Below are 7736 nucleotides of genomic sequence, written 5' to 3'. Positions count from 1 at the left end.
CTGGTGGCTATGGGGGTTGGGGGAGGTATAAGTGGGAATTATTGTTCAATGGCCCCTGCGGTTCGGTTTTGCAAGATAAGAAAGTTCGAAAGATGGATGGTGGTCATGGTTACACAGAGATTGAATGTCACTGAGCTGAACACTTAGAAATGGTTAGAAAGGTAAATTTCCTGATATGTGTATCTTGCCACCGGATAAAAGAGGGTACGGCTAGGGCTGTGCACAGACAGAGGAAGGGCCAAGCGCATGTGAGCAGCTCTTCCTATGGACGAAAAGAGGTGAGCAGAGGTGGGTGAGGTGGGGAAGAACTAGGCAGGACTGTCCCCCAGGGGCCCTGGAGATGGCCATCCCACTGGCTACCCTGTCCCTCCTACCATCCTGGGGGCCCATGGGAGTGTCCCTGGCGCCCTGCTCCTCTGTTTCTGTTCTGCTCGGGGGGGCTAGGGGAGCCCCTCCCCTCCCACAAGAACACACAGGCTGCCTGCTCCCTGGGGCACCCAGGCGGGCTCCTAGATGGGCCGAGGAAGGTGTGGGGAGGATGCTCCCTCTCCTCCTCCCCACTGACCCCCAAGTCAACGCTTTCTCCTGCCACGCAGCGCTGTTCTAATTGTTGCTCTAGTTATTCCTCAGCTCAGAACCTTCCAGGTCCCCTCCACCCCTGAACAGAACTCTCACTCCTCACACCAGCTTTAAGGTGCCCGCCAGCAGCCTCCCCACCCGCTTCTTCCTCAGAGCCAATGGCATCGGGCCACTCCCCCTCCCCTTCTTCCCTCTGCCAGGAGTGGTATGTCAAAATCCTGCCCATTTGCCCAGTGCAGGTTACTTACAAGTCACAAAGGGGATAAGGGGCGCCTGGGTGGCTCAGTCCGCTGAGCATCTGACTCTTAATTTTGGCTCAGGTCATGATCCCAGAGTTGTGAGATCGAGACCTGCATTGAGCCTTGGATAGGGCTCTGTGCTGAGCATGGAGCCTGCTTGCGATTCTCTCTCTCTCTCTTTCTCTCCCTCTCTCCTCTCTCTCCCTCTTCCCCTCTGCCCCTCTCCCTAGCTCTCTCTCTCTCTCTCCCTCTCCCTCTCTCTCTCTGTCTCCCTCCCCCCCCAGCTCTCTCTCTCTCTCAAATAAAAAACAAAACAAAAACAAATCACAAAGGGGATAACCCTTCTCCAGCAGAGAGACCAAGGGTAAGTGCTCATCAATCAATCCACCAAGAGCAGCAGAGGAACCTGTGTCCAGGATGGATGCAACAGGTGCGACAGGAAGGAACAGCATTATTCATAACAGAGTCTTGCCAAAAACATGTAGTTGGGATCTAATCGAGCCTGTAGATCTAACTCTAATTTATAGGAAGTGAATAGGTTAGGAGAATGAATTAGGTGAGATCATAAGGAAACCATTAGATAAACGATGAGATCAGTGTGTAAGACAATAGTCTTGAAACTCTTCAGTAAGTGGGTGTGCAGGGGGTCTTTTGTAGACTGAAAAGAAATCCCAGCTGCAAGGCATAAACCTAGATCAGATTCTGGTTCAAAAAATAAAAGTAACAGAGAGGGAGGGGAAGGAGGGAAGAAGGAAAGAAAGAAGGGGGGAAAAAGAAGGAAAGAGGAAGGAAGGTGAAGCTTTAAGATACATTTTGGGGACAATGGAGAAGTTTGAATATGAACCAAATATTACATGACATACAGGAATTATTGTTAATTTTGTTAGGTGGGGTAATAGTATATTTATGTAAGACAGTGTCTTTATCCCGTGGAGATGGGTGCTGAAGGATTTAGGGGCAACATTTCAGACATCCATAATTTACTCTGAAATGGCTTGGCAGAAAAAACAAAAGACAAAGCAAGTATGGGAAAACGCTAATCATTGAATAGGTGCCGAAGATATGAAAGGTCTTTCTTCCATTCCTCCTTTAGTGTTTACATTTTTCAAAACTGCACTATAAAAGAAACCAAGCAAGATTCTGCCCATCTTCTGACTGAAACACGATCTCTCACTCCCGCTCGCTCCTGCTTTCCTTGATTCCTGGACAAGAATAAAGCCTTCTCTCCCTGGCCTGGAACAGCCTTAGAGTCTGTGGCAGGACTTCTCTTTCCTACCGAGCCAGGGCTCCTTGGAGCAAGGACTCAGCATATTTGCCTTTGGGTCCCCGGTGCCACCACGGGGCCAGGCACACACCACGGCTTAACAGCAAACACTCACGGCTCTTGCGTGCCTGGCCCTGTGAAAGTCGTTATTTCATCAACTCCCTCCGTGAGTGATTGGGTGAAGTGGCTGTTAGCATCCCATTCTGCAGATGGGGAAGTAAGGCTCAGAGAGGTTATGTAACATGCTTGGCCCCAGGTCTTGGCTGACTTGAAAGCCTAGTTACTGTGTCCAAACTGAATTATCTAAACTGAGTCCTTAACACCTTGATAAGGTAGGTGAGGTTGACTATCCCAATATTGTGGGGGGAGGAGCGGGGCCGGAAGAGGGTAGGGATGTCCCCAGGGGTGGAAGAAGGAAAAGCTCAGCATACTTTGTGTTTGAACACTTTATGGGTGTAAACTCACTTAATCCTCAGCCTTCCTCACAGTGGGGATAGAGGGAGGTGGTGTAGCCTGGTGGTCATGACCTCAGACCCCAGGGCCAGCTGCCTGGGGCAAATCCAGTCTCCCTCACTTCTTGGCTGGTGAACTCTTGCATTCCTCAGTTTCCCCACCCATAAAATGGACCGCGCTAGTGTTCTGCTTACATGCTGGGTCACGGCGACCCGAGTTAATCATACAAAGCGCTTGAAACAGTGCCGGTCTCAGAGTTAAGTGGGAACTCAGAGAGGTAGGGAAGCTGTCTGAGATCACACAGGAGTAGTACCACACCCAGGGCCATCTGATTCCAAAGTTTCTGCTTTCTAAATACTTCTATGGAGCAAAGTCTGGGGCCAGGGGAACAAGGGTCTTGACCTTTCAAATACCTGGTCCAACCTGGTTCTTGTCCTTTGTGAAGTGGAGGGCTTCCTTGGACTTGTCCCTTGCCTCTCCCCGCCCTCTCCTTCCCTGGTCCCTTCTCCTCCCGCTTCTCCCCCTCCCCCGCCCAGCCCTGCCTCCCTCTCTTCTCTCTCCCCTCCCCCCTGCCCCCTTCCTCATCTGCTCTTACCTACATGGACGGGGTAGAAAGAACCTTCAGTTGTTACCACTGCTCGTCCCTCTCTGCGTCTCAGTTTTCCGAGCCTTAAGCTGAGGGGCTGGACAACGGAAGTGTGAGGGTCACTGGCTTTATATCTGCTCGGACCGGGACGGGCTCTCCAAGCCTGACGCCCTGGGCCCGAGCCAGGGGCTCCTCTCCCCATCAGGAAGGGGTGTTTAGCCTCCTACTTCTCAGCAGCCCTGCTGTGCCTGGGGGAACGAGGGGGCCTCTGGCTGTAGGACCCAGCCCAGCCTAGACCAGCTGACTGTGTAGCCTGGGGCAGTGGCTCCCAGATACCACTGGTTTCCGGCTGGCTGGTAGCCAAAGGCACCCAGATGAGAGTGGGGTTCATTGTTGACTCCTGGCATCAGGCTGGGCTAGGTGACCGTTGGACTCTTCTAGAGTGTCAGGAATTGGCATCGCCTCCAGGGAGGGCTGCCATCGAAGAGGGCTGTGCTGCACCGACACACCTCCATGCATTTCCACCGGCGTGGCGGGAGCTGGCTGGCCTGCGGTCACCACCTGCGACAGAGGGAGAACCTGGAAGGTCAGAGCTCCAAAGCCCCCGTCTCCAGTGGGCGAGCCCAACTCCTCCTGTGCAGAGGGAGAAACGAGGCCCCCCAAGAGGGGGAGGCCTTCTTCAAGGCACCTACCAAGGTGCGGTCAAGGACAAGCCAAGAGGCCCAGAGTTACCCAGGGTGAGATGGGCAGCCATGTTCCTCCCAGAATCCCGAGCTGGGATGGCAGTGGCTGTAAAGGTGGAAAGGGGAGGTCGAGGAGCCGGAGGCCGGGAGGCCAGGGCTCTTTCCCATGTCCTCAACTACACGCACCCCCGTGCATGTCTAGTCTGTTCTCCACCCTAGTGCTCTGAATGACCTGAGGTGATCCCACCCCCTCTCTGGGCCTCAGTTTCACCATCTGTCCCTATGAAGTTGGGCCGGATCATTCTTTCAGCAAACACGTACTGTACTGAGCCCCTATTGTTTTCCAGGTTCCACGCGGGGCTCGGGGATACATTGATGAATGAGTTCCCCCAGGAACTGGGGCTTCGAGGGGAAAAGGTTGGGGGGGGGGTCTTTCATGAGGTGGGAGAGATCTGTCTCTCAGATCAAAGGAGAGCTTGTCAGATCCAAACTGTAGGGTCCTGAGGCCCTCCTGGCTTGCTGGCAGCCAGCACTCTGGTCTTTTATTGTTTTGTTGGTTGCTTACTTAGGGCTGGGGTCCCAGGCCAGGATCTAGGGTGAGTGGATGTCGCTAGCCCCGGAGGGGGTGGGGAGGATGGGGTGGAGAGAGCCTTTGATGCTCTCAAGGCTGGTCTGGCTTCCCAGGCAGGTCTGAAGTGAGGAACCCTCGTGAGCAGCCAGCCCAGTACCCTCTCCCTTCCCTCCCCCCCCACCCCCCCTGCTGCAGGCCAGAGCTGAGCCAATTCCGTTCCTTGGCAACGTCCTGAGGAATCCAGCGCCTGCTGCCTGCTGCACACAGGCTCCCTTCCTCTCCCCTCCCATCCTGCCTGCGGGGGCTGGAGGCGGAGGCAGAGGCAGCAAGCAAGCCCCATTATAAAAAGCCATCACAGAAAGCGACAGAGCTCAGGCGGCGAGGGAACAGCACTGAGCTCAGACCCCGGCCCTGCCTGGACCTCTGCCTGGACCCCCGCCCGGACCTCCGCCAGCCCTCAGCCATGGCTCCGCCACCTCTCTCGTGGCTGCTCCGCTTGGCCGCCCTCTGCCATCTGACCATGCTGCTAGCTGGTGAGTGTGGGGGGGACTCCATCCAGCCCCACTTGTGCCCTTCAGGCCTGACATGGGGGTGGGGGGCCAGCCCCGACCTGGGTAAGGTCCATAGCGGCTCCTTCCAAAAGGTGTGATGGAGGGGGCTGGGTTCCTCCCTGACCCCAGATTCAGGGCTGCCCCTCTCCCTAGAAAGGCTTCCAGGCTCAGAGACTGCACTGCCTGCCTGGCCCAGTGAGCAAGGTAGCTAATGGTTAGCAGTGCAAAGAGGTGGTGTGGATAGCAAAAGGGTGCCGGGCACAAAGGGGCCCTGAGGAGGTCCCTGCTGGGCATCTGGGTGGGCAGCTCTGGCTGACAGTGGGCCGGGTCTTCCCGTCAGGGGTCAATGGGTCACTGGCAGCTCTGACTCCTGAGTCTCAGCCCTGGCCCCGGCCCAGGCCATGGTTAGGGTTCTCTCCTGCCCTGATTTTGAGTAGGGGGCCCAGGACCAGTGGAGTTCAGTCAAGGTCATTGCAGATCATGGATTGGGCTTGTTGCTGTTGCTCTGGTCTGTAGTCCCGATCCCTGTGCCCGTATCTCAACCATGATGCGATCCTCCTCCTCCAAGCGTAGCTTAGAAAATGCCTTCACCTCCAAATACTTGCTTTCTGGAACCTAGGACATGGTAGGGCATGATGTATACATCCCACTGACATGATTCAAGTGAAGGTCCAGAGAGGTTTAGAAACTGGCCCGAGGATGCACAGTCAGCAAGTAGGGCAGGAGACAGTGTGGCTACAAGCTTACCACCTCTGTGGGCCACATGGCCTCCGAGAACTGTCTGAGCCAGACCACCTGGCAGGTTGAGGCTCAGAGAGGCTAGGAGCCTGCCTTGGGACACACAGCAAGTCTGGGAGAATGAAAACAGTCTCGAGCTTCCCAGACACCTCCAAGGAGCAAACTGCTTTTCGAGTCCTCCTGTGTGGGGAAAACCAGCGGCAGACCAGGGAGCAGGTGGGAGGGATGTATCAGAGGCCGAGTGCTACTGGCTGCCTGCTTCCTGGGCTTGAACCCTAAAGCCCAAGGTGTTTGGAGGTAGTGAGCACTAGAAGACAGGGAGTCAAATGGAAGTTGCTTTGCCATAGCCGTGACCCTGAGTGGGGTCTTGCCTTCCTTTGTCCCACCTACTACACCTTTGAATATACCTATTGCCTCCTGTGCGGTGAGGCTCCAAAGCCTAGGAAAGCATTTTGGAAGCGGGAGGAGGATATACTTATACTAAGCCGGGCCGTGGGCGTAGGAGTGAAGGGTTCTTATGGTAAGATGAAGAGGGGATCCCAGGTCAGGTTTGGGGTGGGGGAACCCTGGATACTCTGTTTATTTCTGCCCTAATCTTGGTCACTGACTTTGCTGGAAGATACACTGTTTCAACCTTTCTGAGCCTCAATTTCACCTCCTCCTCCTGGCATCCGGCTAGACTCACCTTGGAGGTCTTCACCCACACTGAGGTTTATGGCTCTGAGAGACCCCCTGGGAGTCCCCTCAAGACTGCAGGGTGTGAGGCTTGGTCCAGAAGCCAGAGACACCCCGAGGCGGGGGGGCTGGGTGCTTTGTGGCTGCAGCTCTGGCTGGTGCAGGGCAGATGCGTCAGTCCCCAAATGTGGGTTTGCGGGGCTGTGGCAGCGGGGAGGCTCCTCTGCTTTATATAACAAACCTGCAGATACAAGTCAGAGGAGAGAATTTTCTCCCCGAGCACTGACGCATTCACTCCTACTCAAGCCCTGACAAGAAAGAGGGAAGAAAAAAACCTGTTTTAAACTGCCGTAATCTGCCCCCTGATTAGCTGTGGAGGTGGATGGGGAAGGCAGGGGAGAATAAATTCAGAGCATGAGATCCAGGCCCCTGTCGAATTTAAATAAAAATTCTTCCATTTCTTTGTGGGTTAAAATTTCATGTGTCACAAAGTACCTTCTTGTGAGTTTTGTTCATTCATTGAACAGGAATTTGATGGGCACCAACTGGGTGCCAGGCACTGTTGTTAAGTGCCAGGGCCACATCGGTGAATAAAACTCCCAAAGATCCCAGTCCCCTGAACGCACACCGGAGAAGACAGATGACACAGTAAATAAATCAGTCAACGATCTGGTCTGTTAGAAAGAAAAACATGCTGTGATTTATTTATATTAAAAAAATTTTAAATATTTATTGCGAGACAGAGCGAGTGGGGGAGGGGCAGAGAGAGAGGGAGAGAGAGAGTGCCTTTGCACTGCCAGCACAGAGCCCTACATGGCTCAAACTCAAGAGCCATGACCTGAGCCGAAATCGAGTCGGACGCTTAACCGACGGAGCCACCCAGGCACCCCAAGATGCTGTGATTTAAAAGAATATAGAGGGGGGCTTGCGAGGGAGGGAGGTGTTGAAATTTTAAGTAGGCGTCAGGAGAGGCCCCCAGAGAAGAAGCCATTGAGGGAGACAAGGGAAGATCTCTGTGGGCATCCCTGTAAAGCAGTGGTACTCAACGGGTGATTTGGCCCCCCCAGGGGGCATTTGGGAATTTCTGAAGACATTTTTGTTATTACAAACCTCCCGACATTTCTGGTTGGGGATGCTCAGAATTCTCCCCAGGGATGATGCTAACAATCCTACAGCGCACCAGACAGTTCCTGCAACAAAGAATTATCTGGTCCCAAATGCCAATGGTGTTGCTGTTGAGTAAACCCTACTCTAAGGGTCCAGATATTTAAAAATCTTTATTCTCACATCCACCCTGTGAAGCAGATAGTATCACGTCCCTTTTACGGGTAAGGGAACTGAGGCTCAGACAGCCTAGGGGACTTGTCCAGGACACTCACCTGAGCAATGGCTCAAGC

The sequence above is a fragment of the Crocuta crocuta genome, unplaced genomic scaffold (assembly GCF_008692635.1).
Source record: "Crocuta crocuta isolate KB4526 unplaced genomic scaffold, BGI_CrCroc_1.0 scaffold124, whole genome shotgun sequence".
Classification (NCBI taxonomy): Eukaryota; Metazoa; Chordata; class Mammalia; order Carnivora; family Hyaenidae; genus Crocuta; species Crocuta crocuta.
This window is presented reverse-complemented; position numbering follows the sequence as displayed.